The sequence below is a fragment of the Polyodon spathula genome, chromosome 6, assembly GCF_017654505.1.
Source record: "Polyodon spathula isolate WHYD16114869_AA chromosome 6, ASM1765450v1, whole genome shotgun sequence".
NCBI classification, from domain to species: Eukaryota; Metazoa; Chordata; class Actinopteri; order Acipenseriformes; family Polyodontidae; genus Polyodon; species Polyodon spathula.
In genome coordinates this window covers 44,919,162-44,941,787 of record NC_054539.1, presented here as the reverse complement: position 1 = coordinate 44,941,787, position 22,626 = coordinate 44,919,162, and the positions used below count along the sequence as shown (strand labels likewise).

Genomic DNA, 22,626 nt, shown 5'->3' with positions numbered 1-22,626 from the left:
ACACACACACACACACACCTGAGGGAATACTATTGTTACCGATGGGGCTATAATAAGTGAGACATATGACTTTATATATTTTGTTTAAATATCGCTGATACAGCATATATAAATAAATATTGACATACATTTTGTTTAAATATAGCTGATACAGCATAAGTAAATACATAAATAACAAATAAATAACAAAATGTTTTTTTTTTTAAGTTCATACTGTATAGTTAAAGTGTTTCTCTGCCAGTGCTTCATACATACAAGTTTATATCCCATACATATTTGTTTACATCTGTCGAGTTGAATTTGTTTGAATTTCATAAAGTCAGAAAACAGTGACAGTGACATTTTAAACACCATTTTAGTGTTTGGAGCATCTTTCTTTTGTAGTATGTTTTGCAATTCATTTTCTGCTAAGGTCGCAGAATCGCTATTCAGCAGTTTCTTCACATTAAGCCTCATTTTCTCTTATTTTGATGTGTGGAGATGAAAGGCGTTCCTTTGAAAAGGGACGAGACAGACAGTGATGCGAACCAATCACATGACTATTGCCTGGTGATGTAAGGATATTCAATCTATAAGGCAATAGTTGAATCTATTTTTGCTCCGATGGTGAGGTTTTAACCAAATCACATGTCGATAAAATTGGTTTAGTGTACAGCTTAAAGGTTGGTATATATTTATATATATAATATTATATTATATATATATTATGTATATATACTATATATATACTTTGAGATATTATATATAAAAATGTGTATGATAACTTTGAGTTACATTTTACACGTGTATTTTATGAATGAATATTGTATGAATTATTAGTCTAAAAACGTGTAACTTTCCTAAGTTATCTTTTTATTTATTTATTTTATTTATTTATTTTTAATAATCTTTAAGTTAGGTTAAAACCGATTAATAAAAATTTAAAAAATCACTTAGATTCGTTTCTGCTTAAATCTAAAATATGTTTGACCACCATTGTATATCCTAACAGAATCTGCGATGAAAATTGCTGCTGTCTGGCTGTCACAGGTTTCTGGTGATGATCGGCCAAGTCGTAGCACTGCGAATGTTTTATGAAACCCAGTTTTTTATTTTATTTGCGAGGTGCTTACGATAGCAAATCGTCACAAATTGTTTTTCTGAAACGGGCCCCAGGTTTCTCATTGAGGAAAGGGACCTGTCTATAATTAGTCTGTTTTTACAGATACAGAATTAAAAACAAACAAAAGTAACTATATTTTAATAAAGCTAACTATTAGCACTAGCCAAATGGCTTAGCACTGTAGAATCCTGTATTAAAAAAATAAATAAATAAATAAATAAACTCCTTGGAAAACTGCAAACTTTTATCAGAATAAACAGAGTAGTTAAAACAGTTATTACTTTATGGTGGCATTGAATCCTGCTTACAATAAAAATGTTCGAGTCTATACACATCCTAGTTACAATACCTTTCAGTATGCACTTGATATAAATTACGCGCACTTAAACATAAACAATGTGATGTGGCAAACCATGGATCAGATTTTTATTTATTTATTTCTTTCTTTTAATATGGCCTAAAAAAATTAAAATGTTGCACTAAGTTCCAAAATGTGGAAATCATTTTTCACTTCTACACATAGAAGTATTAAGTTTATAATTCACACAAAAATACACTAAAAATCATAACAGTTTACAGTTTGCTGGTTTCCCCTCTCCTTTGTGATTTACAATGCAATTTTCTACCCAACTAATTTCACTAAAGGAGATAATGGCTTGAATGTAAGGCTAATCAAGTGCCAATCAGGTCTCTGTGAAGCACAGAATGTCAAATATTGAACTTTTTCTTTTTTTTTACAAGTCATAAAATTGATTTAATGTTCAATTGTCTGCCATCAACGTACTGCAATGAAAATGTAATCTTAATGAAGCATTCTTATTTCTCCAGTGGATTACCAAACAAAGAGCTTTCATTTTTATTTTATTTTTTTACTTTTGCCTTAAATAATATTCCAACTCTAATTCTTGTACTAATGCCGGATTAGTACACTTAGCTGTGTAACTGTCAGTCACAATGGGTAGTTAATCAAGCAGGGTCTTCCACCAAAATACTTTAGCTATGTTTCTTTCATTTAAGTTTTTATTAGACTTTGGACATATAGCTATATATACAGTGTCTATAGAAAGTCTACGCCCCGTTTAATTTGTTTCACATTTTGTTGTATCAGTGCCTCAAGAGTTTCATACATTTAAATGAGGATTTTTTTTTTTTCAGAAGTTTTTATTAAGAAAAAAATTCTATGTTAAAAATACAAAACTGAAAGATCATAACTGGATAAGTCTCCACCCCCTGAGTTAATACTTGGTGGAATCACCTTTGGCAGCAATTACAGCTGTGAGTCTGTTGGGATAGGTCTCTACCAACTTTGCACACCTAGATTTGGCAATATTTCTTCTTTACAAAACTGTTCAAGCTCTGTCAAGTTCCTTGGGGAGAGTTGGTGGACAGCAATGTTCAAGCCATGCTACAAATTTGATTGGATTTAGGTCAGGGCTCTGACTGGACCACTCAAGGACATGTACCTTTTTGTTCCTTAGCCACTCCAGTATAGCATTGGCTGTGTGTTTTGGGTCGTTGCCATGCTGAAAGGTGAACTTCCGTCCCAGTTTCAGCTTTCTGGCAGAGGGCAGCAGGTTTTCCTCAAGGACTTCTCTGTACTTTGATCCATTCATTTTCTCTTCTATCCTGACAAGTGCCCCAGTCCCTGCTGATGAGGAACATCCCCATAACATGATGCTGCCACCACCACCACGCTTCACAGTAGGGATGGCGTTCTTTGGGTGATGCGCTGTGTTGTATTGTGTTTGCGCCAAACATAATGCTATGCATTTAGGCCAAAAAGTTCAATTTTAGTTTCATCCGACCATAAAAAAAATGTTGCCACATGGCTACAGAACGTCTCGAGTGTTTTTTTTTTTTTTTTTTTTTTTTTGCATACTTCAAAACGGGATTTAAAGGGAGCTTCCTTGAGTAATGTCTTCCTTCTTGCCACCTTACCATAAAGGTCAGAATTGTGGAGTGCTTGGGATATTGTTGTCACATGCACACTTTGACCAGTCTTGGCCAAAAAAGCCTGTAGCTCTTGCAAAGTTGCCATTGGGCTGTTGGTAGCCTCTCTGATCAGTCTCCTTCTTGCTCAGTCATCCAGTTTAGAGGGACGGCCTGATCTAGGCAGGGTCAAGGTGATGCCATACACCTTACACTTCTTAATAATCGTCTTGACCGTGCTCCAAAGGATATTCAAGGCCTTTAATATTTTTTTTTTATACCCATCCCCTGATCTGTGCCTTTCAACAACTTTGTCCCGGAGTTCTTTTGAAAGTGGCTTGGTGCTCATGGTTGAGTCTTTGTTTTGAAATGCACTACCAAGCAGAGGGAACCTACAGGAACTGCTGAATTTATCCTGCAATCATGTGAATCACTACAATCAAACACAGGTGGAGGCCACTTAACTTGGTGTGTGATTTTGAAGGCGATTGGTTACACCTGAGCTAATTTAGGATTGCTATTACAAGGAAGGTGGACACTTATCCATCCAATGTATTTCAGTTTTTATTTTCAATTCATTTTCCACAAATTTCTAGAATACATCTTTTTCACTTGGAAGTTGTGGGGCAGGATGTGTAGATAAATGAAAGGAAAAAAACTACTTTAATGCATTTTAATTCCAGGCTATAAGGCAGTGGTGCACAACTCAGGTCATGGAGGGCCAGTGGTCCTCCTGGTTTTTGTTCTAACCATACCCTAAATTAGTTAATTGGACCAATTAAGCTGCTAATGAGATTCACTAAAGTACTTAAGGTGCAGTTGGAATAAAAACCTGCAGGGATACCGGCCTTCCAGGACCGAGTTGTGCACCACTGCTAAAAGGCAACAAAAGGTGCAAATTTTGAAAGGGGGTGTAGACTTTCTATATGCACTGTACATATACATATAGCTTATCACTTGAATAGCTAACTTACTTGTTGGCATTTCCTCAATAGGTAAATCGTCACTTACATTTTAAAGAAATAAATAAAAATACAGTATGCTGCCACTTAATAGTGGATCAATATTGTGATCTTGCCCCAAAAAATAAAAAAAACAAAACGTAGTTCAGTAGATAAATATTTTGACAAACTGTTTCAATGGGGGAGTTTCCATGTGTGTTCTAACTTTTCTCAATACATTGTGCTCGAGCCAAATGAAAAATGGCCCTATACATTTCAGGTTTCCATTGGCTCCGTTTATTTTACTTAAAGGAAAGGAGGAGGTCGATATGCAAATTAGCCATGCGTAGCGTTCTCGTGCTGTTTTCTTAGACAGCTCAGGAAAATGTGGTTTCTATGCACAGAGAACAGGTACACCAGAGAATCTCACCTAGAAATCCATGGTGACATCTTGTTTGAGTGAAACTCTAAAGCACAGTGTTAAGCTCATGTAATAAAGCTGTGATTTGTAAATGCCTCGTGCCTGGTTGTATTCATAATGTTTTACTGCCCTTGCCCAAACTGTTTTTCAAAGGTCCTTTGGTGGGGTGGCATATCATTAATAATATTTAAACTAAATTTATCACACGACTTATTAATTAAAGAAAAAAGAAAATAATTAACCTGGAGGTATATAATGAAACTGTACAACCCAGCTACTGCAGATCACCATGGCTGAAAACCGGTGGAGATGTAGAATTAAAGAGATCTGTGCCAGACGCCTTCAATGTATGCTCCCAAGGCTGTCTGGATTGGGAGCAGTGGACATTCTCATGTGAAATGAGAATTACCATGTGAAAATGGGTGTAGATTTCCCGCATTTTACGTCATGCTCACAAGTAAATTAGATTAATCCTATCCCTCTCTGTGGCCGTTATTTTCGGCCACAAACCTGATCCTGTCAAGCTGTTCTCCCAAACATGCACGAATATCGCCACTTCACGTATAAATAACCACACATGAAAACTTCCCCAATGTCTAAAAAAAACAACATTGCCTGGCCAAAAATAAATTACCTTGTACCACAATGTGTCTTAGCATAGAAACAGGTATGAGTTATCCAGTGCTGAAGGTTTCTGAGGTTGGGGTAATTATAGCATGTCTGTTGTTTGTTAAAATATGTCACATATGTCGGTGGGCTCGATACATGCAGACGTAATGATTTTCTACATTTCTGCTATTCCATGAACACCAGGTAAACTGTCTTGATGGACTCATTGGTCAATGCAAGGTCACTATCATGCCTGTTGTGAAGTCCTTCAGATGATTTCTTCTGAATGACTCCACACAAGTCTCATACAACAGATCTACTGGGTCACATGACATAACAAATGTCCAGATACAAAGATCTGGAGTTTTTCCATTTTATTAACATTCTACAACTCTTTTGCCATCTGCGCAAAGCCAGCTCAAGACCCATTGTTCAGTTTTGTCAGGTCGGCAAGGGGTGAAAACAAGGCTTTTCTCAGGCCTCCATGACGTTCTTTGGGCTTGATATCAGGGTATTGCAGGGCAATCTACGTAAAATACACTGAAGGTCTAAGCAACTGAAGGCACAAGCTCCAGTAGGCTCTGACTATCTTCCAATTTTTAAACCTGCCAAGTCTTAATTCTGATCCAGCTCAGACTGTGAAACTGAATTATTAGAGTCAGGTGCACTGTGTACATCACCTTACTTGTCATGTACTGTAATTGAGTGTGGTTTGCATAAAATATGATTCGATTAGGCTCAATTCTAACATGGGTGGAAATGGAGGGTAACCTTTCATAAAGTTGCCATACTTTACATTAAATAGTATAGCGGTACTTGAAAAGGCTACAGATAGCACCAGCATATTTGTGGAAAGAAATGCTACCCTGTTTAAAAAGACATTTGTGATTCTTAGTTGTTCAAATAGCATTTAATTAAGTATAACCTTTTAATTTAATTGCAGTCGTCAACAACTCAATAATAACATATTTATATACAAAGGGAACTCAAGACTAAATACAGCAGGATCCCCTGACTCTGGCAGATTCAACCATGCTGTGAATGCTTGAGTAACATACTCAGCCAAAGTGGAAGGGGCACTCACCAACCCGTCTGGCCAATGTGGTGAGTTATGGCCAACCCTCCCATGATGAAAACACAGACAAAACCATGGCCCTCATTCCCCAGAGGCTGGATTGCCGCTGACTGCGAGAGCGGCCTGTTAGGCATGAAGGCAGAGGGTACTAAGAATCACAGGGTTACAATTTTAGACTGCCACAGAACACTGACCCTGGCCACGTAAAACTGCAGATCTCTTTCAGGTGAAGCAAGACTTCAAGAGTTGGAAGAACTTGGAACAATCAAGTGGGGCATCGTAGGACTAAGCGAAGTACAGTGAAAAGACAAAGGACTACTAGAACTCAAGAGTGGACATCTTCTCTTCTACCGAGGCACTACGGATGGACGATAAGAGGCGTTTGATTCATTTTCCACAAGAGAATCAAGAATAACTTAGTAAAGACTGACAGCAAATCAGAGAGGTCCACAAGACTGATAGTGAAAATTTTAAGGACATATGAACTTCAGGTCACCTGCACCAACAAGCAGCTATTAGGATGAAGAAGTCGAAGATTTTTAGGAAGACATATAAGAACTGCATAAAAATGGAGGGAGCCACTATAAGTTCATCACCAGTGACTTCAACGCCAAAATAGGAGCCCAGGAAGAAGACGAGAATTCGGTCATCAAATTTAGACATAGCGACAGGAACGAGAGGGGCAACAGACTAGTCGAATTTGCAGAGAACAAGAACTTATTCATCATGAACACCTTCCAGAAGAAACCTATCAGGAAATGGACCCAACAGAGCGAAGAATGAAATTGACTACATAATCACCAACAATAATCATAATCATAAGCAAACAGGATTTAGGTGTGGATTTAACACAATGGATCACCTTCAAGTTGTACGGCAAGTAATTCAAAACAGCAATGAGTACAAACTACCACTTTGCTTGGGATTCATCGACTATGAAAAAGCCTTTGACTGTTTCCACAAGATCTGTATTAAGCTCTCTTAAAAAACAAGGAATCGAGAAAACGTACAGAGTTGATCAGCACCATATACAAGAATGCAACAAAATCAAGATTAAAAAGGAGTTTGTCAAGGAGACACAATTTCCCCAAAACTCTTCACTGCCACCCTAGAAGACAATTTCAAAACACTGGATTGGGGAAAATAAAGGGGTGAAGATCAATGGAGCTTACTTGAATCACCTACGATTTGCTGATGACATCCTCCTATTTACAACGTGCCCAGAAGAATTACAAACAAGAATACAAGAACTATATGAGACTAGCATCAAAGCGTCTTTGAAAAAGAACCTGAAGAAGACATGTTCAATAAATATACCACTCCACAGGCAATTGAAGTCAACGTGATCAAGCTTGAATAAGTCAATTAACTACATATACTTAACACAGTTACTTTTGGAAACCAAATGTGCAAAATCAACAGAAGAGCAAAAATGGGCTGGAGTGCCTTTGGAAGATTAAGCATGGTTCTGAAACAGAAACTACACTTATGCATTAAGAGGAAAGTCTTTAACCAATGAGTGCTGCCAGTGCTAACTTACGGATGCGTAACCTGGACCCTCAATGCAAAATTGATTCAAAAATAACAAATGACTCAAAGTAGTATGGAAAAATGCATGCTGGGAATAACAAGAAGAAGTGACAAGAAAAGGAAGGAATGGATAAGAGCACAAACAAAGTATGCAATGTTATTATAAGAGCAAAAAAAAATGAAATGGCAGTGGGCCGGACAGGTAGCAAAAAGACAATACCACCGCTGGACCAAGGAGATACAAGACTGGATCCCAAGAGATATAAAGCGACCAAGAAGACGACCTCCAGGAAGATGGCAAGATAAATTTAGGAAACACGCTGGAGCAGCAGACAGGCTTTTGTGAAAGAATCTTGGGGAGGCCTTCATCCAGCAGTGGATGGAAAAAGGCTGAAAATGGTGAGATATATATATACACACACACACACACACACACACACACACACACTACAGTGGTATTCACACACACACACCTGCAGAAGTATTCACCCCTACCAATAATGTCACATTTTGTTGAATTGCAAATAATGTTTGCACAGTTTTTCAAACTAACTTTTTTTTATTCAAAGCTGTAGTTTAAACTGAACAGTTATATGAGGAGGAGGTTAAATGTCAACATAACTTGCAAAGAAAATGTACAAAATGAAATTTACTGGTTGCATAAGTACTCACCCCCTTAAGTGAATATGTGGTAGAAGCACCTTTTGCAGCAATAACTGTTGCAGCAATATTATATATCTATATATATATTATATCTATATATATATATAGATAATTATATATATATATATATATATACACACACACTGTACTGCCAACAGTAATCCAAATATGTTGGGAAAGAGAAGCTCTCTGCAAAGACAGCTTGTTTGTTACACTTAATATTCTTGACTATCTTCTGTCGCAGCATTGGAATGGCAAGCCCTTGGAGAGTATGGGTTGATATGTTGAATTACGAAATAAAATTCCTAACAAATACCTCCTCTTGCCATACTTATGAATCCCAGGCTTTGAAGGCCTTTTATTACACTAATCCCTGGCATTGGCATTAGCTTTGTATGGTAATCTCCCCATGACCCTAAAGTCACAAGTCATGCAATGAATTATTAGTGTTGCATTAATAAATCATTATTCTGTTTAATATTGTTATGAATGATACTTAAGTTTTAATGATCTGTAAATCCTCTGCTGAAATGTACAATTCAGTCTGATTATTAGTTAATGCTAACAAAGACATGTTATATTAAACACATGCAGTATTGAACTAACCCCTACTTTTCCTACTCATAATACTCACATCTAAAATATATACTCTCTTGCTTTCCATGCTCTTTAAGCCTGATATCTGTTGTTATCAACTGTACCTTTGCTACTTCTAACTTTTTTTTTAACTTGTCTTTTACTCATGATTCTATACGACATATGCACCCACAATGTTCTAGAATTTTCACATCCTAGCCTTGTATTTAAATGTATTATGCATCGTTTTGTTTTTTTTACTATACTTAATGTATTATTGTGACAGAAAGATAATGAGTTCTGGTGATAAATCTCCCTCCCGACCGGTGAGGGAGCTAAAGAACGGGAGGAGAAGTATCTGGAAGGGCTGACCTGACAGTTCGTTTCCGGGACCGGGAAGTCGGTCAGCCTGGAAAGAAGCAAGACTCTGCTGTAAGACCGTATTGACCTGAAAGGTAAACGAGGGGCAGCTGCAAGTAATAAGGCAGCTGCAACCATTTTTACCTAGATGTCACGCGGGACTACATACAGGGGCCAGGGTAACACTGATCTTTTCCTTCGTTTGGGTAAACGTTTGGAGAGAGAAGGATCGAGAGAGGAACTCTCAGTATTTGAAAAGAAGTACATGTTGTGTGTTGTGTCTGTATTGTTAATTGTCTGTGTTTTTCACCTTAGAAAGTTAAAGCACATCTCCGGAGCTGTCGCCTAGGGTCAGACTATCCAGCGCAACACTGGTGACCGTGTGTTTGTTTTTGTTTTGGACCGTGCCCTGTTTTTGTTATCCCCACGCTATACACATTGTTGTGTCTTGCCAGGGATTTATTATTTTTCGGTCACCAGACCTGGATTATAAATAAAGCACTTTTTCACTGGATTACCGTTGTCTCTCCTGCACCGACATCACCGCTACACCTGTTCCCCTTCACCAGCCACTTTGCCACAATTATGCATAGTTTTTTTTTTTTTTTTTACTTTATCTTGTAAAGCACTTTGTGATGATGGTCCACTATGAAAGGTGCTACATTGAATAAAGACTGTTTGAATGTTTTTTCCACTTATATACACACCATACTCCACACTGTTGATGGACAGCAATCTTCAATTCATGCCATAATTTTCGATTGGATTTAGGTCGGGGCTCTGACTGGGCCACTCAAGGACATGTACCTTTTTGTTACTTAGCCACTCCAGTGTAGCTTTAGCTGTGTGCTTTGGGTCGTTGTCATGCTGAAAGGTGAACTTCTGTCCCAGTTTCAGCTTTCTTGCAGAGGGCAGTAGGTTTTCCTCAAGGACTTCTCTGTACTCAAGTGCCCCAGTCCCTGCCGATGAGAATCATCCCCATAAGATGCTGCCACCACCATGCTTCACAGTAGGGATGCTGTTCTTTGGGTGATGAGCTGTGTTGGGTTTGCGCCAAACATAAAGCTTTGTATTTAGGCCAAAAAGTTCCATTTTAGTTTCGTCAGACCACAAAACGTTTTGCCACATGGCTACAGAATCTCCTGAGTGTTTTTTTGCATATTTCAAATGGGATTCAAGGTGGGCTTTTTTGAGTAATGGCTTCCTTCTTACCACCCTACCATACAGGCCAGATTTGTGGAGTGCTTGGGATATTTGTCACATGCACACTTTGACCAGTTTGCAGGGACAGCCTGATCTAGGCAGGGTCTTGGTGGTGCCTTCCACTTCTTAATAATCGTCTTGATCATGCTCCAAGGGATATTCAAGGCCTTTGATATTTTTTCTTTTATACCCATCCCCTGATCTGTTCCTTTCAACAACTTTGTCCCAGAGTTCTTTTGAAAGCACCTTCGTGCTCATGGTTTAGTTTTTGCTTTGAAATCCAGTACCCAGCAGAGGAAAGCAACAGGGACTGCTGAATTTATCCTGAAATCATGTAAATCACTACAATCTAACACAGGTGGAGGCCACTTGGTGTGTGATTTTGAAGGTGATTGGTTACACCTGAGCTAATTTAGGATTGATATTACATGGGGGTGGACACTTGTCAAACCAAGCTATTTCAGTTTTTTTTTTTTTTTAAAACACTTAAACTCGAAATCGATTATTGTAAGGTGACATTGGTTTTATGTTGGGAAATATTTTTAAGAAAAATAAAAAACTGAAATATCTTGCTTGCATAAATATTCAACCCCCACACATTAATATTTGGTAGAGCCACCTTTCGCTGCAATAACAGCTTTAAGTCTTTTGGGGTAAGTAAGTACCAGCTTTGCACAGTGTCGGAGTGATTTTGGCCCATTCTTCTTGGCAGATTTGCTCCAGGTTGTTCAGGTTGGTTGGACGACGCTTGTGGACCGCAATTTTCAAATAGTGCCACAGATTCTCAATGGGATTGAGATCAGGACTTTGACTGGGCCACTGTAGGACATTCACCTTTTTGTTCTTGAGCCACTCCAATGTTGCTTTGGCCTTGTGCTTAGGATCACTGTCCTGCTGAAAGGTGAATTTCCTCCCAAGCTTCAGTTTTTTAGTGGACTGAAGCAGATTCTCTTGCAGTATTTTCCTGTATTTTGTTCAATCCATTCTTCCTTCAATTGTAACAAGATGCCCAGTCCCTGCTGATGAGAAGCATCCCCACAGCATGATGCTGCCACCACCATACTTCACTGTAGGGATGGTGTGTCTTGAGGCATGGGCAGTGTTAGGTTTGCACCACACATAGCGCTTTGAGTTTTGGCCAAAAAGCTCTATCTTGGTCTCATCTGACCACAAAACCTTTTCCCACATCGCAGCTGGGTCACTCTCATGCTTTCTGGCAAACTCCAGACGTGCTTTCAGATGGTACTTTTTGAGTAACGGCTTCTTTCTTGCCACCCTCCCATACAGGCCAGTGTTATGCAGAGCTCTTGATATGGTTGACTGGTGCACCATTACTCCACTCCCAGCCACTGAACTCTGTAGCTCCTTCAAAGTGATTGTTGGCCTCTCTGTGGCTTCTCTCACAAGTCTCCTCCTTGTTTGAGCGCTGAGTTTTGAGGGACGGCCTTTTCTTGGCAGTGCCTGGGTGGTGTGATGCAGCTTCCACTTCCTGATTATTGATCCAACTGTGCTCACTGGGATATCCAAACACTTGGATATTATTTTGTACCCTTTCCCTAATCTATGCATTTGTATTACTTTATCTCTAACTTCTACAGAATGCTCTTTGGTCTTCATTTTCCTTCAGATTCACAGCCTTACCAATGATCCTTCAACAATGGGGTTTTTATCCAGAAAATGTGTCAGCAACTTCAATGGTTCACAGGTGGAGGCCAATGGTAAGGTAATTGTGTCCTCGTTAGGGCAATTTCTTTCATCGGTGCAAACTGGGAGCTTCCACAGCACAGGGGTTGAATACTTATGCAAGCAAGATATTTCAGTTTTTTTTATTTTTCTTAAAAATATTTCCCAACATAAAACCAATGTCACCTTACAATAATTGATTCTGAGTTTCAGTGTTTAAAAATAAAATATCAAACAGAATGAAATTTCAATGTACCATTTGTAATTCAGTAATATGAGAGAATTGGTCAGGGGTCTGATTACTTTTGCAAGCCACTGTATATATATATATATATATATATATATATATATATTATATATATATATATATATATATATATATATATATATATATATAGCAAGGGCTGATTATTTGTAATCATACATGTTAAGCAGCAGTTAGACTCCTCTATTCTGCTTTCATTTAGAGCGAGCCTATCCTTGTAATTTCTGATAGCCCTTTCCTAATATGACTTGAGGGAGATTCAATGTCGTATGCTGTGTTACGACCTGTGTTATTTCCTAAAGCAATCAATCAAAGACATAAGGACTGTCACTGAATCTGAGGCTCAACACTTGTTTGCTTGGGGTGTGTCCTATGCTTTCAAACACATCAATTCAATACCTATTCCTAAAGTGCCATACGTATCAAACAGCAATGCAGTGCCACTTCAAATTAGTAGCATAATCTGTTTGGTATGTTGCTGCTTCATCTGGAGGCAGAATATTTATGCTTCCAAGAGCATCTATACATAAATCTAACATTACATCACAATTTTTCCCCAAACGTTTAACTTAACCTTAACCTTGATGTCACTATGTGATTGCAAAATTGTTACTCATTCCCTCTGCAAGATGATTCATGGGCCTTTAGTACTGGATGCTTCAACAATCTGCATCTGTTTGAATAGCTAAAGTTAAATTAGCCTATAGTTTCTGTTCTGTGTTAATTTAGAGAACTACTGCTTTAAAACCGTATTTCATTGTTCTATTGATTTACTTCCTTCACATGTATCTGCTTGTGATTGGGGTGCTCGTGTCACATATGTTGGTAACCACTGCTTAAGCAATACAGAGAGACAACTGGGGGTGGAGTTGAAACGCCAGCACAGGTGCGCAGAACTTATTCACACAAACAAAGTAAATAAAGTGGTCATGTGACTTTACCAGCCATGGTCTTGCACAGAGGACACACACAGCAAGCTATACAAAAATACAAAATAAAACACAGTACAAGAACTACAAATAAAAGGTGCCACACAGGGCGAGCGCTAGCCGTGTAAACGAGGCATCCCACTCCAGGAATCGACTACCCTATGTAACCCTTGCTATAAATTACTTGGGATAACTATCCCCTAAACTAACCTACTGATGAGCCGGTATCCATATGACGACTCCTGCTGCTTCATATGGCCTTGGTTGGGCATTGCCTTCACAAGAACCACTTGCAGTTTCAGGGCTGCATAGCTGTCATTCCTGCAAAGTGGACCCTCTCCTCCCGAACACACACAGCTCCCCTCTATAGCATGGCATTGCAATCGCCTAGAGCCATCTCCACCAGATATTTTTATACCGACGGACACTCGGTCAAGACCCGCCCACCTGCTGATTGAGGACCAGCACAGCCAATCGCTTGCTGCCCTTCCCCTCAACCAAGCCTAGCAAGCAGCAAGTCTTATTCGAGCGCCTGTCTGTAAACAATTATTTAATCAAATTCCAAGAAGACATACACAATAAACCTATTTCCCCATACAAATAACACCAACACTAATTACCCATTGTGCAGGGCAATCGCCCTGCCACACTGCTGTACAAATAAATGTAGGCTTGCTGGTTACGCCTGACCAGCTGAACTTCATTTCCCAGAATGCCTGGGTTTACAAGGTACAGTGGGCACTTACCCAGGTTGAGCAATTGCTTTCACTAGTGTTAAAAGGTCAGTATTTAAGCAAGGCTAAATCCCTGCTCAGTTCTCTTTTGGTACTAGGCTAAAGCTGAGGTGCTGAAAGGACCCCCATGAACCTTTTGTATAAGGCAACAACTGTATTATAAAATCAGTATAAAAATGTGTTTGTTTTGAAGCAGCTGGTAAGCAGCTTAGCTGCCCGGTTATTAGACAGCTGAACTTCACAGTTTAGTTAGAACTCAAAGACGTAGATAAGCTTTGTTTTGTTTATTTTGTTAACGACTCTGAATAAAAAATGCAGGCGCCGATCTGTTTAAACCACAGCTTCCACGGCTGGTATCTTCTTTTGTACTAGAGGACGGGACTAAAAAGTCCAGAATGAGAGTGACAATTTGTCAACCAGTGTCAGAGTTGTCACATATGATGGAAAATGCAGGCAAACCTCTGAGTTTGTCTCTGTGTAGAAGTAATTATAAAACATGGAAGAGTATTTAAAAGCTCTAACGCAGGGCCCAGCAGTGCTGCAACAAATAGCTGCAACCAAGGAAGATCAGCTACGCAGGGAACAGCAACAAAGTACTGCACTAGCAACTAAGCAAAGATCCAAGCGCTGACCGACAGGCTGGATGCGGTTACCAGTGGAATGCTATGGGGACCTCCATCCGATGCAGATGGCTGGTTTGCTTTTTGAGTGGGGAGTCCCAGAAGGCTTATTATAATCTAGACTAGGAACAAGCAAATGACTACTCCAAGCTGAAGGCGGAGATATTGGCTCAGTTGGGAGTCACCACTGTCATCCAAGTCCAGAGGTTCCATGCGTGGGTATATCAGCCTGACAAGCCCACCAGGTCCCAAATGTTTGACCTGAGACACTTGGCTAAGAAGTGGCGACAGCCCGAGGTCCGTTCTGCTGTCTCCCTCTTTGAGGAAATTGGTCGGACAAGGAAAAGGACAAGGAAACCCTCTCACTTTTTACCAGCTGGTTGCCCTAGTGGAATGGTACATTGCAACTGGTGAACTACTGCGACCCGTTGGAACAGAGTGCCCCCAGAACCCAAAGGCCCAGAGCCCGAACAAAAAGAAATTATTCATTATTGTCGTGCACTGATGTAACTGTTTTAATGGGGGTGCAAAATGGTTTTAAGCATTTATGTTCCATAACTGTTGAAGGAAATAAGACCAAAGCTCTGCTTGATTCAGGGAGCATGGTAACCCTAGTGGCTGTGAATTTAGTAGCCCCCACTAAATTGGATTGGTCTCAAGAAATACGTGTGAATGGTGACACCCACCCATATTCCACCGTCATAGTCCACATTCAAACCTACCAGGTGGGTATAGTTGTGGTTTGTTGTGTGTCAGGTGGGTGGGTTCTGGTAGCATTGCTCTGCTCAAACCTTTTCCACAAAACTCTCTCTTTAATGTTTAAATGAAGGCTAATATTTCTTAAAAGTAGAGAAAGCACCAGTATTTTATAGCTTTTGCTTTATAATACACATATTTTAGATATTTCAATTAAATCTGCCCTTAGAGTAACTTTATTTTGCCACTTTTTTTCTTAATTACTCAGTGTTATTCCCAATTTGTAATCCTCACAGAAAAAAACAACCAAAACTGAACAACCAATCCATGCATTCAGACAAACTGCTGATAATTAAAAGCTTAAAGATACAGATTACTTTAATGTAACCCCATTCCTTGCAGCGTGTACAGATCTGACAAGATAATTTACACCTGGACAGACATATATTGTTCTGAAGGAGAGAAAAAAAATAGCTCAACTGGTTATGTTACTCTGGACTATTTTCTCTTAGGTTCCATTTTCATTAAACCTGACAGTTCAGGTCAGATTACAAGCTTGGTTCTATGGTGCCAGTCCAAGCTTTAGTTCCAGCACTAAAGTCTTTTCACAACATTTTTTATTTTGGTTCCTGGCTTTTTTTTTTTTTTTTAAACTTAAATTCCATCAACATAATCAGAACTCTTGTGTTCTCAATTCAGCTTGAACCATCCTCCCATGTTTCACAACTGGTTCTACTCAGTACATCTTCATTTACAGTTTGTCTTTACTTTCAACACCTTCCTCTACAAACTCAAAACCTAACAATTTCTTCCTCATTCCCTTAGTCATCATTCACCTTGCTTTGTCAGAGTACTCTACAGTTGTTACGTATTATATACACATTAGATAAACCCTCTATTTACACACCCTTTGCAACTTCAACCCCAGACCACTACCACACACAGTATACTTGTTAATATTACCCTTGAGCTTCTTGTTTTGTATACAATTCACCAGATAACAAAGCCTCCCTACCATTCATGTTTCAACTCCTGATTCTCAAATCATTATTATAAATAGGTCTTTACTGAATGCAACCACCATCAACTTTGTCTACAGGCATGCTGCTTTAAGCCTTCACTTAACAGCTATTGTATTGTAACAGCATGTCCAGTTCGGAATATTGGGGCTGTGCTGTTGTGGTCTGCTTTCACCAATAGCAACACCAGTCTGCAGCTATTGTGTGCATTGTGAGCAGGCGGTTCTGGGAAGCTACTCGCTGTCGCTCCCAGTTGGCGTGCACCAGGAACAGTCTGGTCATAAGAACATAAAGGTTACAAAAGAGAGGAGGCCATTTGGCCCATCTTGCTTGTTTGGTTGTTAGTAGATTATTGATTCCAGATTCTCATCATGCAGTTTCTTGAAGGATCCCAGGGTGTCAAGCTTCAACAAAATTACTGGGGAGTTGGTTCTAGACTCTCACAATTCTCTGTGTAAAAAAAGTGCCTCCTATTTTCAGTTTTGAATGCCCCTTTATCTAATCTCCATTTGTGACACCTGGTCCTTGTTTCTTTTTTCAATTAGAAAAAGTCCCCTGGGTCGACATTCTCAATACCTTTTAGAATTTAGAATGCTTAAATCAGATCGCCATGCAGTCTTCTTTGTTCAAGAATGAATAGACTAAATTCTTTTAGCCCGTTTGCATATGACATGCCTTTTAAACCAGGGATAATTCTCTTCTTTGCACTCTTTCTAGAGCAGCAATATCGTTTTTTGTAGAGGGGTGACCAGAACTGAACACAATATGCTAGATGAGGTCTTATTTATGCATTGTAAAGTTTTAACGTTACTTCCCTTGATTTAAATTCAACACTTTTCACTATATATCCGTGCATTTTGTTGGCAATTTTTATAGCTTCCCCACATTGTTCAGATAAAGACATTTCTGAGTCAACAAACTCCTAGATCTTTTTCATAGATTCCTTCTTCAATTTCAGTCTCCCATATGGTATTTACAATGGACATTCGTATTGCCTTTTCTATATTAAATGTCATTTGCCATGTGCCTGCCCAGTTCTGCTGTCTAGATCATTTTGAATGACCTTTGCTGCTGCAACGGTGTTTGCCACTCTTCCTATTTTTATGTCATCTGCAAATTTAACAAGTTTGCTTACTATACCAGAATCTAATGTAGATTAGGAATAGCAGAGGACCTAATACTGATTCCTGTGGTACTCCACTGGTTACCTCGCTCCATTTTGAGGTTTCTCTTCTAATCAGAACTTTCTGTTTTCTACATGCTAATCACTCCCTAACCCATGTGCATGCATTTACTTGAATCCCTACTGCGTTCAGCCGAGAATTAATCTTTTATGCAGGACTTTGTAAAAAGCTTTCTGGAAATCTAAATAAACCATGTCATATTATTTGCAATTATCCATTGTCAATGTTGCATCCTCAAAAAAATTAAAGCAGGTTAGTTTGACACGATCTCCCTTTTCCTGAAACCATGTTGACTGTCTCCCAGGATACTGTTACCATGTGCCAATTAGGAACAGTTGTAATACAGGTTTTTGCATGTCTTGCTACTTCCTGTTTGTGTTGTCACGAGATTTAAGAAATGTAAGGGATTCAGGGGATTTGAGGGACGCACCTGCATGAAAAGGGATGGCGGGCCAGGGGAGTGAAAAGGCGGTACACTGTTGTATTTTTGTTGGCGGGCTTTGGATTATTTAAGGGGAGCCTCCTCGGGGCAGAGTGTGGGGAAGCTTGCCGTCACTGTTGTGTGTAGTGTAACCTGAATAAAGAACTCCCTTTCCAGACCGAAGCTACAGTCTCTTGTCTAATCTCTTCTAACCCTTTCACTGTTCCTGAAAAGCTGGTACGAGACAGTATGTACAATGTTACATGATTCATGGGAAACCACTTACATTATCTCTTGCATTCTTTAGTGGATTTTTTGTAAATATTCCGAGCAAGTTACTCTGCAACCTTGAAAATCCCCAGTCTAGACTATTTTTCTCTCAGCCACAAAACACAATAAAAATCGTAATAACACGGTTTAGGGATAATAAAGGCTTTCCGCTGACATGAAAGTTAAACCGAAAGCATATTGTATGTGTGCAAATACCTCTTCAAAAGAATTTTAGATTTTTAGGATGAAGGAGGTCAGATGAGATATGTTAGTTGGTCAGGAATTAAAACATCCCCACCTAATTTCCCTCCCCCAGACAACATACTACCAATTAGGAACAGTTGTAATACAGGTTTTTGCATGCTTTGCTATTTCCTGTTTGTGTTCCAGTACTACAGCAGGACTAATACAAGAATCAAATCTAAGGGTTGCATTTTTTTAACATTGCTTGCTTTATGACAACAGTAAAGCAAAATAATTCTGTACACTGCAGTTTTCTCAAATGAATTAGACACATTTCCTGATAATACAAATGTTTTACATGGCCCAGGATTCAGTTAGTTAATTTCCTGTCACAGTTAATTATTTTGGAGCCCTCCCAGGGAAGAAAAAATTGAATAAAACAAATTAATCTATTTTGAACAGCTGAGTGCAAAGGATATTGGGAAACATATTAACTTGCACCCAGGTTAGTTCCTCTGTAGTATACTTTAGTGCTGTTTTGGGACTACAGATCATATGATGCACTTCGAATTGCCATAGTGCTCACAAATCACATCCAACAAACTGGATGCAAGTCATCAGCATTTCCTATTTGTTTAAAGTGACCAAGTCCTGAAACTGGGACAGTATGGAAATATTGTAAATAAGTTCCAAAGTCCAAGCTACAGGGAAGGCAGACACATGGCAAATGACATTTAATAGAGAAAAGTGTAAGGTACTGCACGCAGGAAATAAAAATGTACATTATAAATATCATATGGGAGATATTGAAATTGGAGAAGGAATCTATGAAAAAGACCTAGGAGTTTTTGTTGACTCAGAAATGTCTTCATCTAGACAATGTGGGGAAGCTATAAAAAAGGCTAACAAGATGCTTGGATACATTGTGAAAAGTGTTGAATTTAAATCAAGGGAAGTAATGTTAAAACTGTACAATGCACTAGTAAGACCTCATCTTGAATATTGTGTTCAGTTCTGGTCACCTCGCTATAAAAAAGATATTGCTGCTCTAGAAAGAGTGCAAAGAAGAGCGACCAGAATTATTCCGGGCTTAAAAGGCATGTCATATGCAGACAGGCTAAAAGAATTGAATCTGGTCAGTCTTGAACAAAGAAGACTACGTGGCGACCTAATTCAAGCATTCGGAATTCTAAAAGGTATTGACAGTGTCGACCCAAGGGACTTTTTCAGCCTGAAAAAAGAAACAAGGACCAGGGGTCACAAATGGAGTTTAGACAAAGGGGCATTCAGAACAGAAAATAGGAGGCACTTTTTTACACAGAGAATTGTGAGGGTCTGGAATCAACTCCCCAGTAATGTTGTTGAAGCTGACACCCTGGGATCCTTCAAGAAGCTGCTTGATGAGATTTTGGGATCAATAAGCTACTAACAACCAAACGAGCAAGATGGGCCGAATGGCCTCCTCTCGTTTGTAAACTTTCTTATGTTCTTATGTTCTTAAGATCTCAGGTTGTTATATTCACTTTGGCAATGTTTGATCTAATATTATATTGAATGCAGAGACTCATGTGATATTCAAAGTGGAATATTTTTCTTTCAGAAACTTTTTTTTTTTTTTAATCAATAAACGATCTTATTGTCTTTGTATTGTCATTTCTACACAGATAGAGCTATTACATTACACAGTAACAATCCAATAATATCAAATTATTTAGAGATTATATTTTATTGATGATTATTGCTGCAAATCTAGTCCCTTTTCTGTCTAAGAAATTGCATCTTCTCCCTTTGATTTCCACTTTCCATCTTGCTCTATGCTATCCTCCAGCATCTAATCTGCAAACCAGGTCCTTCTTGTATGAAAACATTACATATCTTAATATTTCTATTTATTAAATGGCTACTATTTTTTCAAAATATTGAATTTATTACCATTTAATATGGCATGGTATTTGTTCTCTATATTTTTTCTATTGCAGTTTCTGTTTGGAGCATTGCTGTGTCAATTTTTTTTTTTTCAGCCACATTCTACTCTTAAACTATTGCTATTAAAGTTGATGAAATGTGTTAACCATCCTCTTTTGACTGTGTGCAATAAACGAAGCACACGAATCAGCTTTTCTTTGTTTTGTTTAGCAGCTGTCCTGATTGCAGAAACAGGAATTTCCTTCTGAAGCAGTTATTAAGTATGGTAAATAGTAAATGACGTATAGACAAATCCTTTAAGTTTCTCTGAATAATTCTACTTCCAAATTTCCCCTTTAATATGCTGTAAACTCACGTTCATATTGCTTAAAACGGAAAGGAATTGTACAATGAAATTTCCTGCCTATTCCATTTTTTCAGTACCAATCAATGATCATGAGAATGTGCCGCCTTTATTTGTTTTTTCTTTTAGTGAACAGTATAGGTTGAGGCATGGATCAAGCTGTAATAAGATTAAACCGTATTCCTGTTCTGATCAAATTAAATGTTGTCACTTCTTTACTTATGAAAGGAATACTATTTAATATTCCTTAATATAAGCATACGCATTAGTAAAAAGTGCAGATAAGTTTTCAGATTGTCAGGAGACGCTTTCTCATTACCATTGACTGGTACTGAAAAACTGCATCGACAAGGCAGGAAATGTCATCATACAATTAACGTTTTTAACAGGTTCCCTTTTAAGTTATACCTGTCGGCTTAAAATATGTTAAAAAGGAAATTTGGAAATAACCCTATTTGGAGAAACTTAAAGGGATTCCCAGTGATTTGAGCCCTGACATTTGACTCTCTTGCTGAAAGACAAACATGTTTTTATAAATATGTTGTTTTTCTTCAATAAAGTAAAATACTTATAAAATACCCTATATAGCTATCACACCTATGCAGTACTCCATTATCTCCATGTTTTTGTTTTTTTTTCTTAAACTTTGCAGAATAACATATACTTCTAGACATTTAACACATAAATAAAAATAAGGGGTCTCCAAATTAAAAAGAGATGTATCCCACCTCTAAGGCAGCTTATTTACATATTTTTTAAAGAAAGATAAAATGAAACAAGGACATGGTGATTTTTTGGTAATGTTTTAAACTATCTGTATCATATACAGCAGGCCTACTCAACTATCAATATAGCCTAAATATTTTTAAAAAAATAAAATAAATAAATTGGCACCTGGAGACCTGAAACTACTGTATTTCATTATTGCTAAAAACAACATAAGATATACTTAAAGATTTTTAAAAAATGTTCTGATACTTTTTAAAATAATTTTTATTATGATTTTTAAATAATGTTCTGATTCATATGATAATATGAATTTCACAAATTTGAAAATAACTAGTTCATAAATTATTTTGTATTAGTCACAATCATACATTTCTCAGAGGGTACTTGTGGTGAACTGCGAGTGAATATAGGCTTATTTCAATAGAAAATATGTTTCCAAATATTTTTGTCATGTTTTACAGCCCCTCCTATTTTAATGCACAAAGTGTTCAAACCAGAAGGGGACATGCAGGTTTCAAGTGCAGTTCATTTGCAATGTAAACTTTTTAAAAGTTCACTTCTAACTGTGTTTTCAAATAAATGCACAATACCTTTAAATGTATAATACTTTACATTGTTCTGTAATTGAAATTTGATTTAATTGTTACTGACTGTATGCATTTAGCTTAGACTCCAGATAATACGATTTACTGACGATACACATTTTTTTGCTGGTCCCTTGAAATTTGTATTAACGTAAATTGACTATGTTTTAAAATAAGAAACAACTTAAGAATAGTTTGTAAAAAAGTAGGCTTTGTCAGTAACATTTATCTCCCTGCCACAGCTGTCATATTTTGTCGAAAAAGTTGATGACTGGCGTATATCAACAGTATGTACAGGACAGTACAGAATAAAAAAATCAAATGAAAAGTGTAATGAAAATTGGATGCAATAGATATGCGGATGAATAGACTGGGAGACACCTCCATGTATCCCCACAATCTCCCAATAATATATGGGAAAAATGTTAAGTGTCACATACAGATGTACTATGGACCTACAGACATAGACCACTTCTAATGATAATTAGAGACTGGAGTAAATGCTTTGAAAATATAACCCTTGGTGTTTTGCATATTAAATATGTTTTATTGTATAGTTTTGAGCAGACAAATGTCAATTACTTGATAAGGGGTTAAGAAAATAACAGTACACTGTAATAGTGTTAAAACA

General features: G+C 37.9%; 1 protein-coding gene across 1 annotated transcript in view; it reads right to left on the bottom strand.

The window, feature by feature from the left end:
- The window catches only part of macrod2 (mono-ADP ribosylhydrolase 2), a 754,657-nt gene that overhangs the window by 530,932 nt on the left and 201,099 nt on the right, over positions 1–22,626 (bottom strand). The gene's annotated exons all lie outside the window — the stretch shown is intronic.